At 48.8% G+C, this 14,162-nt stretch overlaps 1 protein-coding gene across 3 annotated transcripts in view; it reads right to left on the bottom strand.

The window, feature by feature from the left end:
* Positions 1 to 558: 558 nt before the first annotated feature.
* LOC125508531 (fructose-bisphosphate aldolase-lysine N-methyltransferase, chloroplastic) overlaps positions 559 to 14,162 on the bottom strand; it is a 36,767-nt gene continuing 23,163 nt past the window's right edge. For all 3 annotated transcript variants that reach the window (XR_007283585.1, XR_007283584.1, XM_048673257.1), the window contains one exon: positions 559 to 925. The gene's annotated coding sequence lies outside the window, so the exon portion shown is untranslated. The remainder of the gene's footprint in view (positions 926 to 14,162) is intronic.

Here is a 14,162-nt window from a genome sequence, read left to right as displayed (position 1 = left end):
GATTATCACGCTTGCGTCCGCCACCTTGGTTGCACTCCGCGCGTCCCCACGTGACGTGGTGGGTTTGGCACAGCAAGGCAAGAAAAAGCAAAAAGAAAAAACTGTAACAAGACTTCTATTGCCAAAAAAAATTACAACATGACTTACACTGAAAAAGAAAACCGTAACAGCAACAAAGCCTTTATTGCAAAGGGTCAGTTCTTTTGCCAGCTTAAAAAATAAGCCGCCTCCCTAACTTTTCCAGCAAGCCAGCTTATTTTTAAGCCGCCCAAAATAAAATCTACAATTTGACCTATGTTTTGCAAAAAAAAACTGCAACATGAGCCATGTACTGCAGAAAATTACTGCAACACGACCTTTATTGCAGTGGTAGAGGGTGACGCTCGGCCATGCGTAGCAGCGCCCATAAAATTACAATCATTTCTTAAAAAAACTAGAATAAATGCGCTAAGCAGGCCGATGTTTACACAGATATGTACGGAAATACAGCAACAAGTATGTGATGCGATACCGATCTCGAAGCGAACGGTCAGAGTGACATACCGAGAGCATCTGACCTTGGGCAAAGAAACGAATTTTTGGCAAAGCATCGAGAAGATAATCAAACTACAAATAGCGGTATGCAGCATCAGAGCATAACTACTGTCATGCAATTACCAGCTCTGGATCGACAGATTCGGTAATTCTAAACCAGCCGTTACAATAGAATAGCTGAGCCAAGCCAATTTTCGTGCATGTTCTTCTATGCACAAAATGGAAAGTGAGCATGTCCAAGATACCATTGCTAACTCTCAATCATGAAAATGAACACACAGAACGAATCTACACGGCTGGAAAAGCAAATCAATGCACATTTGTGTGCAATAAAACTGTTTGCAGATCTAGTGGAGATCGACAATATCCTTGTTACACTCGAACAGGTTTCCTGCAACACAACAGACATGTTGTGATCACAAATCAGTTAAGGAGCATTCAGTCGCAGAAGTTTCTGATAGCATACCACATACATAAACAGTAAAATCAATAGCAGGTTTACTGCTTCTGGCATTCCTTGGTACAGTAACAGTCATGTATTTGAAACTACTCCCTCTGTAAAGTAACATAAAACGTTTTAGATAACTACTTTAGTGATCGAAAACGTCTTATATTACTTTAAAGAGATGGTATTACTTAATGCTCTGGATGTAACAAATTTTTATTTTCGTTTAAACTTGTACAGACTGAGGTACAATAAAGACAAAATTTTGTTGTGAATAGTATCTTAGAGAGAAACAATGTTAATAAATATTCACTGCACAATTAATCTTTTTTATTCTCCTGACATGTATTGTATTTTGAAATGAAATTTTATAGGATGCTAGATTATACTACAATCTATATGTTGTTCAAAAACAACTTTCAACGAGGGGGAGGGGGTGTACCCTTAGCAATGTGGTTAGCATGAGTAGGCGAGGGTATGTACAACAGACTTATAGCAAAGGTTGTCGTACACTCATACAACAATCTTTCTAAAAATAGGTTCAGTCGCCTCATCGGAGCACAACCTATGTCCTATGAGGAGAGACATCAAGCGTGGTGCTCAGCACACAGAAACTTGAGTGTTACCGCTTCCGATGTCCCACGACCCTAGACTAGTCCGAGCCTTACCTAGGCCCCTCGGCCTACGATACCCGGCCTCCAGTCGAGCCTCAACTCTTAGGAAGGGGGAGAGTGACTCTCTTGAGTTTATTCAAGTAGGGAGTGAATGATTTACATGCCTATTAGGGGCCTTATATAGCCTAGGTGATGCGGAACATCCTACGGTCATCCCCATGGACCTACCTACGTCTCCCCAAGTGCCAAGTGGACTGATGACATGAGCACGTGCAAGAGCTCTCGAGACCGAGGTGACATCTCTACTTAGTGATATTCCGTATGATCCACATGAGACATGGCTACTACCTAAAGCCGGAACGCTATGCGTGCTTAGGTACCAAGAATACTCTCCCCGACATGCTCATGATGATGGACAAATCCCCAAGTAACGAAGGAGCACGACGAGAGGAACCAGAGAAAGGCTACAGGCCCCGAACATCCGGCCCCTGGAGATGTGAACCACAGCAGCAGCCCAGCCAAAGAGCACCTACAGGCACCAGACATCCGGCCCGACCAGCCCCGAACATCCAGCCCAGCCCCGGAAATCCGGCCCCTCCTATGCATAGAGCAACCGGAATCGGTCCCCGCCGGCCCGACCAGCCCCAGACATCCGGCCCAGCCCCGGAAATCCAGCCCCTCCTATACATAGAGCAACCGGAATCGGTCCCCGCCGGCCCGGACATCCGGCCCGACGCGAGCCGCTGAACATCCGGCCCCTGTCTGCGCACAGTGAACGGGCCAAAGGCCCATGTATCCCTCCAACTCGCCCCAACTTGTACAAGCACTATATATAGACCTCTCCCCTCTCCATCTAGGGTTAGCAATGTGATGGCTCATTAGAGATAGAGCTTTGCTCATCGACTTATCCCCTACTCCTTTGGAGACCGAGACCTCCTAAGGAGAAGATCCCCCAAGTGGATTCAAGACCCCTCCTGAGGGAAGATCCCCCTATTGGATTCAAGACCCCTTTTGAGGGAAGATCCCCCTAGTGGATTCAAGACCTCTTTCCTCATGGATTGGGATGAACTAGTTACCATGTATCCTCCCTTGTTGACTTTGGATCTTGTATCTCCCCTTTGTGTATGTGGATTTAGGACATGTATGATTGGATCTCGTTGATTTGAGTGTTTTCCTCTCTTGTGTTCATCGTGTTCTTCGGGAATTCCCCTCAAAATCATGAAAGATCGGCCATTAGGGTTCCGCCCTACATCATCCTGGTATCATGAGCCATGGTTGATCACAAATTTGGAGTCCCTACCCCCACCTTCTAGCCTAATCTTGCTTTGTTTGTCCCAATTTCGAAAATCCTCACAAAAACAGCCCTACCAAAAAAAAAATCTGATTTGTTGGTGTGATGTTTTGTTTGATTTGATCCATGGATTTGCTGTGTTACTGGTGGATCTAGCTTCCCTCCACTTTTCCCCAATTTCCATCCACGAAATTCCACGAATTTTTGCCCTGATTTTTCTTTTTCCCACCTAGTTCATCGAGTTTGTCCACGAATCAGAGGACTTGGACATCCGGCCCCTGGCAGCAATAAACATCTCCACCGCCACCATATTTCCCCAACTTCACCAATTTTGACCGGAGTTCCACCTATACTTCCGCATACCACCATCGCTTATCCACTATCACCTCCGACAATTTTGACACATTTGTTTTGAGAATTTGAGTTGCGGTTTCTATTTCCTAACGTGTTTCGGCTACTTAGGGACGGTTCGACACCGACATCACCGCCGCTCATCTTCGCCACGAATTCGTCATCGACCACTTCCATCATCATCCGCCATTGCTTACAAATGACAAACCACCGTCAGTAACCTCGACGACATCTTTGTATACTCTCCCTTGCCATTGCATTGTTAACCCCGAGCCCATTTTTGCGTCACTTTCCTATCCATACTAGCCATTTGAGTATTACCGGGCAACATTACTTGTGCACTTTAGTGATAATCGATCTGCACCTTCCATTGCATGCATATATCATCGTATCATCTCTTGTGTTATCAATTGTTCTCGCATATACATCATTGCTACCTTGGTTCAAAAATTTCGCATAAGTGGCCAAAGGACAATATCAAAAGAACAAAAAGCTTTTAAGCAAGAGGAAACAAAAAGCTTGTAAGCAATAGCCATAGCATCCCCACATTGCATATCAAATTGTCATATTCGATCATCTTGGATCATAGTGAGAGAACCACCGGGAGCCATACATACATAGCATACTTGGGATAAAAAGTCGATACGCTTTGTCTCTTATAGGTTGTGCATAAGTCTTGTATCCGCCTATTGAGCAATCGTGCTAGCCTCTCTCTAGAGTTGTGCAACAAGAGCATTTTCCGTCGATTCCACATTTTGAGCTCGTTCCTTGGTTGCACGACCCCATTTATCTATCCGTGCGTGTGTTTCCGTGTGCCACATATTGCTATTGGTCTACTTATTTCACTTGCGAATTTGTGAATCTCTTTCAACATTATTGAATCTTGCTAACAATTGCATAATTTTTGTGCCACCATCCTCACCAAGCTACTCCAAAAGATTTACTTGTATAGGTGTGAGAATCGACAAGATCCGGCACCAATTGTGCTACTTCCATAATACTACATTGGGGGATCTTTGATCCATCTTCAACATTGGATAAGGTACATTTGGTCTAGTTCTTTGCTTTCTTCCACTCACATATTTGCTTGAGAAAATGGATAGGCCAAGTACTTCTACCAACCCACTCTTCATCGAGCAAGAAGAGAAGCCCAACAACTATGTCACCAAGAACCAACTATTCAGTGTCGTGGTTCTAAGTCTGACAATGATGTAGGGGGGTAAGTATGAAGAGGCAAGACCTTAGCTATAGAGGAGTTGTAGGAACGCAAGATTTACGAGTTCAGGCCCTTCTCGGAGGAAGTAATAGCCCTACGTCTCGGAGCCCGGAGGCGGTCGACTAGATTATGGGTGTGTGAATTACAGGCGTGCGAACCCCTGTTTCGGAGGAGGGGGTGGCTTATATAGAGTGCGCCAAGACCCCAGCCGGCCCACGATACAAAGGGTTCAATGTACATTAAGGCAGGGCGTTACTGGTAACGCTAGTAATAAAGTGCTATGATGACCATAAAAGCTACTTAATAACCGACCGTTAGCATGCGGAGTGCCTTTAGGCCACCTGACCGTCGAGTGGCTTGGTCTTGGTCGAGTGATTGCTTCTTGGTCGAGTATCTTCAAGTCTGTCGAGTGAGAAGCCTTCAAGTCGATTGAAAGATGATTTCTTCTGGAGATGTCCTTGGGTAGGTCAGTTTGGACAGGTCCATGACCCTACCCTAGATACACAGCTTCATCATTAGCCCCCGAATGGATCGAGGTTTGAGTGGGACAGGGTTTGAGCATTTTTCCGACTCGTTTTTCATTGGGTGACGTGACTTTGGCAATTGTACCCTGCACAGCTCCCAACGTTATTGACCTCCCTGACGATGATGAAGAGCCCGAGAGGCCTTTGACGAGGAAGAGTAGGCAAGCTCCTACGATAGAGGCGCTACGGTCGACGCCGAGGGCGGAACCAGTCGTTCAGGACGCTGGCGACGCCAATCGGGGTTCTGTTACCTTCGCCGTGCCACTATCGAGTGCCTTGCCTTCTTCGTCGACTGCTCAGGCCCCTGTCGACCCACCTTCGGTTTTTGCGACCCATCATGTCCTAGAAGACGAAGTGAATGCTGCCAGGGAAGCTATACGCCAGGCGGGTGTCATGATGAAGAAGATGAAGATGGTGCGAGACGCCAGTCAGGCCGCCTACGACGCCAGCTCAGCTCTCCAAAGCAACGTTTAGGTTAGTTGGTCGCCGCTTGTTCTGTTAGGATATGATATCTGAAGAGTCCTTTCTGAAAATCTTTGCGTTAGTACACCCATTGGGTGCGTTGCTTGAACTCTGAATTAGTGGGGGCACGCTGAGTGCACCCACTGGGTGTAGTCCCCGAGACTGCGGTGGAATGCGGGCAGTCGACTGTAGTCTTTGTATCTTGTCGAGTGTAAACCGAATTGATAGTTTGTCTCTTCCACTCGGTCTGGTCGAGTGGGGTCGGAACCGGTGGGGGCATGCCAAATGCACCCACTGGGTGTAGTCCCCGAGACCGCGGTCGACTGCTGGCAGTCGACTGTGGTCTGAGCTCTTTCTGTTATATTTTTTTTACTCCCTGCACTCGACTCCGGCGGACCGGTCGAGTGGGATCAGAACCGGCGGGGGCACGCAAAGTGCACCCGCTGGGTGTAGTCCCCGAGGCTATGGTGGACTGCGGGCAGTCGACCGTAGCCTTAGTAACTTTTTTTTGCTGTAAAAATAACTTCTCCCCTTTGATTTCAGAAATCTTGTGATCTTGGAGCTCGCTTTGCTGACTTGGAGAAACAGCAGATCCAACTGAACCTTGACTTGGAGCTGGCCAAGACAGAGCTGCAAAGGGTCAAGGACGACGCCACTGGTAAGACGAATTTGTCGACTGGTCTGTCTTAAGCTTGAGTTCTCTTCTGCTCTTTCTGAATCAGGCATCATTTCTTTGTAAAAAAACTGAGAGAAGCTCTGGCGAAGAAGGACCAGGATTTGGATGCTGCTCGAAAGGAGGCTGACGACAAAACCGCTCTAGCTGCTCAGAAACTGGCTTCGGTCGGCCAGTTGGAAGAAGAGAATACCAGGCTGAAGTCTGCTCTGAATGACGCCAACAAGGAGTGCTCGCGCTGGAAGAAGGAGAATCTCATCCTGGGCGAGAAGATGGAAAGCATTGCTCGCAGGAGGGACGATCTGGAGAGCTACCTGAGGAGTCTTGCCAAGAAGTTGTTCATCAAGCTTGAAGGTGCACATTTTGTTCCGACTGATTTTTTTTTTGTGTCGACTCGGCGTATGTAAATTGACTTATCCTTGGATCGTGATGCAGAGTTTTGCCAGAACTTCAAGGAGGAGACTGGGCGGATCAAACCTGGTTTAGATCCAATCAATTCTCCTGTGAAAGATGAAACTGCCATGAATCTGCTCCGACTGAAATCCCGCATTGACGGTGTCGTGGACTACTTGGCTCGACTGAAGGTTGCCATGTCGCGGATCGACCCGGCACTTTGGCCAGAGGCTGTGCTCCAAAATGATCTTGAGTCCCTGATTACTCGACTAAATGAAATCCCTGACCGAGTGCAGGAGTGGAAGAAGTCTGCTGCTCGGTGTGGCGCTGATGTGGCTCTGTCTTTGGTTCGTGTCCACTGCAAGGAGGTGCGACAAGACAAACCGGCAGCAATCAAGGTCGCCAACACCCAGAAACATGACTTCCGGACTTTTATGGAGACTTTCATTGCTGCAGCCACTCGGATAGCCGACGGCGTCGACCTGGATGAGTTCGTCGAGCCTGCCAGCCCTCCTCCTGCGGAGTAAACAAACTTTTATGCCTCACTTTAAATTCGCCTCGGAATGCCGAGTGGTTTTTGTAATCGTTAATCTCTTTCGGGCGGAATGCTCGAGCACTTTGATTTGTGGTCCGAACTTGGTTTATCGTCGAATATCTTTATGCATTCCCCGTCGGGTGGGAATCGTTCTTTATTCGAGACAACCTTTGTATTTGCGGCGCAGCTCCGAAGGAGACGGTAGCAGTTGACCTGCACCTCATCGTCTTTGCGGGTCAGCGATGGATCATACGTTGTATTTGTGGCGAAGCTCCCCAAGGAGGAGGCGGCAGTCGACCTGCCCCTTGTTACTGCAGAGCAGGATGAAGTGTGCGTTGTATTTGTGGCGAAGCTCCCTAAGGAGGAGGTGGCGGTCGACCTGCCCCTTGTTACTGCAGAGCAGGATGTGTTTCAAACTTAGGCGAGCGCTGGACTGCAGCTAAGTCCCCAAGCGGGAGGGCTGCTCTCCACTCGGTAAGATTTTTCCAAGCTTAGGCGAGTGTCTGACCGCAGCTAAGTCCTCAAGTGAGGGAACTTAGGCGAGTACTGGACTGCAGCTAAGCCCCCGAGTGGGAGGACTGCTCTCCACTCGGTAGGATTTTTCCAAACTTAAGCGAGTGTCTGACTGCAGCTAAGTCCTCAAGTGAGAGAACTTAGGCGAGTACTGGACTGCAGCTAAGCCCCCGAGTGGGAGGACTCCTCTCCACTCGGTAGGATTTTTTCAAACTTAGGCGAGTACTCGACTGCGGCTAGGTCCTCAAGTGAGAGAACTTAGGCGAGTACTGGACTGCAGCTAAGCCCCCGAATGGGACGACTGTTCTCCACTCGGTAGGATTTTTTCAAACTTAGGCGAGTACCTGACTGCAGCTAGGTCCTCAAGTGAGAGAACTTAGGCAAGTACTGGACTGCAGTTAAGCCCTCGAGTGGGAGGACTGCTCTCCACTCGGTAGGATTTTTTCAAACTTAGTCGAGTACCTGACTGCAGCTAGGTCCTCAAGTGAGAGAACTTAGGCGAGTACTGGACTGCAGCTAAGCCCCCGAGTGGGAGGACTGCTCTCCACTCGGTAGGATTTTTTCAAACTTAGTCGAGTACCTGACTGCAGCTAGGTCCTCAAGTGAGAGAACTTAGGCGAGTACTGGACTGCAGCTAAGCCCCCGAGTGGGAGGACTGCTCTCCACTCGGTAGGATTTTTTCAAACTTAGGCGAGTACCTGACTGCAGCTAGGTCCTCAAGTGAGAGAACTTAGGCGAGTACTGGACTGCAGCTAGGTCTTCAAGTGAGAGAACTTAGGCGAGTACTGGACTGCAGCTAAGCCCCCGAGTGGGAGGACTGCTCTCCACTCGATAGGATTTTTTCAAACTTAGGCGAGTGCCTGACTGCAGCTAAGTCCTCAAGTGAGAGAACTTAGGCGAGTACTGGACTGCAGCTAAGCCCCCGAATGGGAGGACTGCTCTCCACTCGGTAGGATTTTTTCAAACTTAGGCGAGTGCCTGACTGCAGCTAAGTCCTCAAGTGAGAGAACTTAGACGAGTACTGGACTGCAACTAAGCCCCCGAGTGGGAGGACTGCTCTCCACTCGGTAGGATTTTTTCAAACTTAGGCGAAACGGATTCGCAGCTAAGCCACCCACTGGGGGATTTCATTCGCAAACAGAAAACAATAACAATCACTGGGAAAATTATAACGCTCTTGTCTTTGAAAAATAAACTACAGGAGTTTTTTCTTATTACATCTCATCCGAGTGAGGATTCAAGTATAAAAGGGGCGGAGAAGCTCCGCATTCCAGGCTCGCGGCTCATCAATCTGGCGATCGACATTGTAGAGGTGGTATGCTCCATTGCGAAGGACTCTGGTGACTATGAAGGGGCCTTCCCAAGTAGGGGCGAGTTTGTGTGGTTTCTGCTGATCCACTCGGAGGACTAAGTCTCCCTCTTGGAAGGCTCGACCCTTCACATTTCTGGCATGGAATCGACGCAAGTCTTGTTGGTAGACGGTCGATCGGATCATGGCCATTTCTCTTTCTTCTTCCAGGAGGTCGACTGCGTCCTGCCGGGCTTGTTCTGCTTCATCTTCAGAGTAGAGCTCGACTCGGGGAGCGTTGTGAAGCAGGTCACTCGGCAAGACTGCCTCGACTCCGTAGACCAGAAAAAATGGAGTTCTTCCGGTCGATCGGTTTGGGGTTGTCCTCAATCCCCAAAGGACTGATGGAAGCTCGTCGACTCATGCACCTGCTGCGTGCTTCAGATCGCGCATCAACCGGGGTTTCAGTCCTTTGAGAATTAGGCCGTTTGCCTTTTCTGCTTGCCCATTCGACTGGGGGTGAGCGACCGAAGCATAGTCGACTCGGGTGCCCTGAGAGGCGCAAAAGGCCCTGAATTTGTCAGAATCGAAGTTTGATCCATTGTCAGTGATGATGTTGTGCGGAACTCCATATTTAAATATCAACCCTCTGACAAAACTGATAGCAGTGCAAGCGTCAAGATTCTTGATAGGCTTGGCTTCAATCCATTTGATGAACTTGTCGACTGCTACTAGCACATGAGTGAAGCCGCTCCTGCCTGTTCTCAGTGGTCCAACCATGTCCAGCCCCCAAACAGCGAAGGGCCAGACGAGTGGAATGGTTTTCAGGGCTGACGCGAGCTTGTGCGACATATTGGAGTAATACTAACATCCTTCACATTTGTCGACTATCTCTTTTGCCATTTCATTGGCTCTTGGCCAGTAGAATCCCGCTCGGTATGCTTTAGCCACAATGGTCCGAGAGGACGCATGGTGACCACAGGTCCCCGAGTGGACATCATCAAGGATCATCGGACCTTCTTCTGGTGTAATACACCTCTGACTGACTCCAGTCGCGCTTTCTTTATATAACTGTCCTTTTATGACTGTAAAGGCCTTGGATCGTCGGACGATCTGTTGAGCCTCTTCTTCGTCCTGTGAGAACTCTTTCCTTAGGATGTATGCAATGTACGTTACTGTCCAGTCGGAAGTGATGACCAAGACTTCCATGATCAGGTCGACTACAGCTGGAATTTCAACTTCAGTCGGATCCATAGCGCTTTTTGGCTGCGGGGCCTCTTCACTGAAGGGATCCTCCTGAACTGATGGTATGTGAATGTGTTCCAAAAACACATTGCTGGGGATGGCTTCTCATTTGGAACCTATTTTTGCCAGATCATCAGCTGCTTGATTTTTCAGTCAGGGTATGTGGTGAAGCTCAACCCCTCAAATTTTTTCTCCAGCTTTCTCACTGCATTGCAATAACCAGTCATGGCTAGACTTCTGACGTCCCATTCCTTCATCACCTGATTAACCACTAAATCTGAGTCGCCATAGACCATGAGGCGACGGACGCCGAGTGAAATGGCCATGCGCAACCCATACAAAAGTGCTTCGTATTCTGCCTCGTTGTTGGAGGAATCAAAGTGGATTTGAAGAACATAACTGAGTTTATCTCCTCTAGGGGAGACCAACACTACTCCGGCACCGGAACCATTCAGCATCTTGGAACCGTCGAAGAACATGGTCCAATGCTCCGAGTGAACCTGAGGCGGCAGCTGCTGTTCAATCCACTCGGCGACGAAATCTGCGATTGCCTGGGACTTAATAGCTTTCTTTGCCTCAAACTTGATATCTAAAGGAAGGAGTTCAATCGCCCATTTTGCCACTCGACCGGTTGCATCCCTGTTATGCAGGATCTCTGACAATGGAGCGTCACTGACGACTGTAATGGAATGATCAGAGAAGTAATGAGCAACTTTCTTTGTGGTCATATAAATCCCGTATACAAGCTTCTGATAATGAGGATATCTTTGATTCGACGGGGTCAAAACTTCAGAAATATAATATACTAGGCGCTGAACTTTGAAGGCTTTTACTTCTTCCCGCTCGACCGTAAGTACCGTACTGACGACTTGTCCCGTGGCTGCAATGTAAAGCAGCAAAGGCTCTTTACTGATTGGGGCAGCAAGCACCGGCTGGGTGGGGAGCAGAGCTTTGAGCTCTGCAAACGCTGCATCAGCTTCAGGAGTCCACTCGAACTTGTCAGACTTCTTCATCAATCGGTAAAGGGGCAATGCCTTTTCACCGAGACGAGATATGAATCGACTTAAAGCGGCCAAGCAACCAGTAAGCTTCTGGACGTCATGCACTCGCACAGGACTTTTCATTCGGAGTATAGTGCCGACTTTTTCTGGATTGGCGTCGATTCCCCGTTCGGAAACGAGAAAACCGAGTAATTTTCCGCCAGGAACTCCGAATGTGCACTTTGATGGATTAAGCTTGATATCATACCTCCTGAGGTTGGCAAAGGTTTCAGTAAGGTCAGTCAGCAGGTCGGAACCCTTCTGTGACTTGACCACAATATCATCCATATACGCCTCCACATTTCGACTGATTTGAGTGAGCAAACACTTCTGAATCATTCTCATGAATGTGGCCCCGGCATTTTTGAGGCCGAATGGCATGGTAACATAACAGAAGCACCCGAATGGAGTGATGAAAGCTGTTTTGATCTCGTCAGGTCCGTACAGACGGATCTGATGATACCCGGAATAGGCGTCTAAAAAAGACAATCGCTCACATCCCGCAGTTGAGTCGACTATCTGATCGATGCGGGGGAGAGGAAAATGATCTTTCGGACAGGCCCGATTGATATGTTTAAAGTCAATGCACATACGAAGTGACTTGTCCTTCTTGGGGACCATAACAACGTTGGCGAGCCACTCGGAGTGGTAAATTTCTCGGATGAACTCCGCTGCTAAGAGCCGAGCCACCTCCTCGCCAATGGCCTTTCTCTTCTGGACGGCGGACCGCCGGATATGTTCCTTGACAGGTTTTACTTTTGAGTCGACTCTCAGGCGATGCTCAGCCAGCTCCCTGGGAACACCTGGCATGTCAGAAGGCTTCCATGCGAAAATGTCCCAGTTCTCACGGAGGAACTGGATGAGCGTTTCTTCCTATTTGGAGTCGAGTGTTGTCGAGATATGAGTCGGAGCAGCACCGGGATCGGTCGGGTGGATGTGAGCTGTCTTCGTATCGCCAGTCGACTGAAAAGCCGATTCTGTGGCGGGCTTGGCTCGCAACAAATCACTCGGGTCTGCAGTCTTCTGGTATTCCTGCAACTCCACCACTGCCATCTGAGCATCAGCAATCTTCGAACCTTTCTAAAAACATTCTTCCGCTTTCTTCCGATTGCCCGTAATAATGATCACACCTTTGGGATCAGGCATCTTCAATTTGAGATACACATAACATGGTCGGGCCATGAAGCGTGCATAAGCCGGCCTGCCCAAAATAGCGTGGTAGACACTCTGGAAGTCTACAACTTCAAATGTCAACTTTTCTTTGCGGTAATTCTTGGAGTCACCGAAAACCACATCAAGAGCAATCTGGCCGAGTGATTCAGCCTTCTTCCCAGGAATGACCCCATGGAAACTCATGTTGCTGGCACTGAGTCTGGACATCGGAATGCCCATCCCTTTCAACGTCTCAGCATATAATATGTTCAAACCACAGCCAGTCCATCAAGACTTTGGTCAGTCGAGTGCCTTCAACCACTGGGTCGACCACCAGAGCTTGCCTCCCAGGGATGGCAATATGCGTTGGGTGATCGGACTGGTCGAACGTGATGGCAGTCTGAGACCATTTCAAATAACTTGGTGTTGTCGGAGCAACCATATTCACCTCTCGGTTGATGACTTTCAGTCGACTTTTGCTCTCAACATCAGCAAAAATCATTAGGGTGGAATTGACTTAGGGGTATCCATCGTCGCTATCTTCTTTGTCCTCAACTCTGTCTGACTCCTTTTCTTTATCTTTGGGCTGCTTGCCCTGGAACTGCTGGATCAAGAGTCGACACTGTCGAGTGGTGTGTTTTGGGTAAATAAAATTACCCTCTTCATCTTTCTTGATGTGGACGAGGCACGGAAAATCCAACACGTCATTTCCGTCCTGGTCTTTAACTTTCTTGGGGTTCCAAGGTCCTTTGGGTTTCCCCTTAAACTTTTCTTGAGTCACAGCCAAAGCTTCCCCAGGAGCAGCTGGCTCGGCTTTCCGCTTCTGTTTCCGATTGGAATTTCCTCCGGTTTCTTGGGCGACTGACTTCAGCTTGCCACTCCGAAGTCGATCTTCATCTTCTCCATTAGCGTACTTGATGGCAATCTCCATCATTCGGTTCAGAGACATATCTCCGATTCGACCGAATTTCAGATTCAGTTCTCTGTACTTGACGCCTTCTTTTAAGGCACAGACTGCCTGGTGGTTAGGCACATTCTCTACCGTGTGATGCAACGTGATCCATCTCTGGATGTAATCCCTTAAGGTTTCATTCGACTTCTGCACGCAGGACCGCAGTTCCGTCAACCCTGCCGGTCATTTGCATGTTCCTTCAAATGTGGTGACAAACACTCGGGCAAGATCTTCCCAAGTGTAAATGCTGCTGGGTACTAACTGGTTCAGCCACGCTCTGGCCAAGCCCTCCAACATGAGAGGCAGGTGCTTCATGGCCACCTCATCATTGCCGCCGCCAATCTGGACGGCCACTCGGTAGTCTTCAAGCCAAGTATCGGGCTTGGACTCGCCAGTGAACTTGCTGACTCCAGTCGCCAACCTGAAGTTGGGAGGAATCACAGCGGCCCTGATGGCACTACTAAAGCACTCTGGCCCCGAAACATGTGCTCTGCTGCTGGTAGGAGCATCTCTGTCTTGTCCTTCCCGATGAGCTCTGTTCCTGTCAACCAAACCTTGAACGAGAATGGATCTCGCATCGAAGCCTGGCTCTCTGGAGTTGACTGGAATCCTTTGCCCAACACTACGAGGGCGCCTAACATCCCGTTGTCGAGGCGCATACGACCCGCTCCTCGGGGGAGGGGTGGGCACTCAACGTCGATCATCACGATCGAATCGGTGATCATATTGCTCATGGTTACCATGCTGATTATGCCGGTCCCCACGTCCTTCACGCCTCGGGGGCAATCTTGGGCTATGAGCCGACTGGACTGTGTCTGCGGCAACGGATCTACTGTGAATCCTGTTCCACGACTGAGAAACAGCGGAATTTTGGTCTCCTGCTGCCCGGAGCAACGCTCTGATTTACAGCAAGCCTCTGCCAGCCTCCGACTGG

This window comes from Triticum urartu, chromosome 5 (genome assembly GCF_003073215.2).
Source record: "Triticum urartu cultivar G1812 chromosome 5, Tu2.1, whole genome shotgun sequence".
Classification (NCBI taxonomy): Eukaryota; Viridiplantae; Streptophyta; class Magnoliopsida; order Poales; family Poaceae; genus Triticum; species Triticum urartu.
Note: the sequence above shows the minus strand (reverse complement) of the source record. Positions and strands in the feature narration are given on the sequence as shown.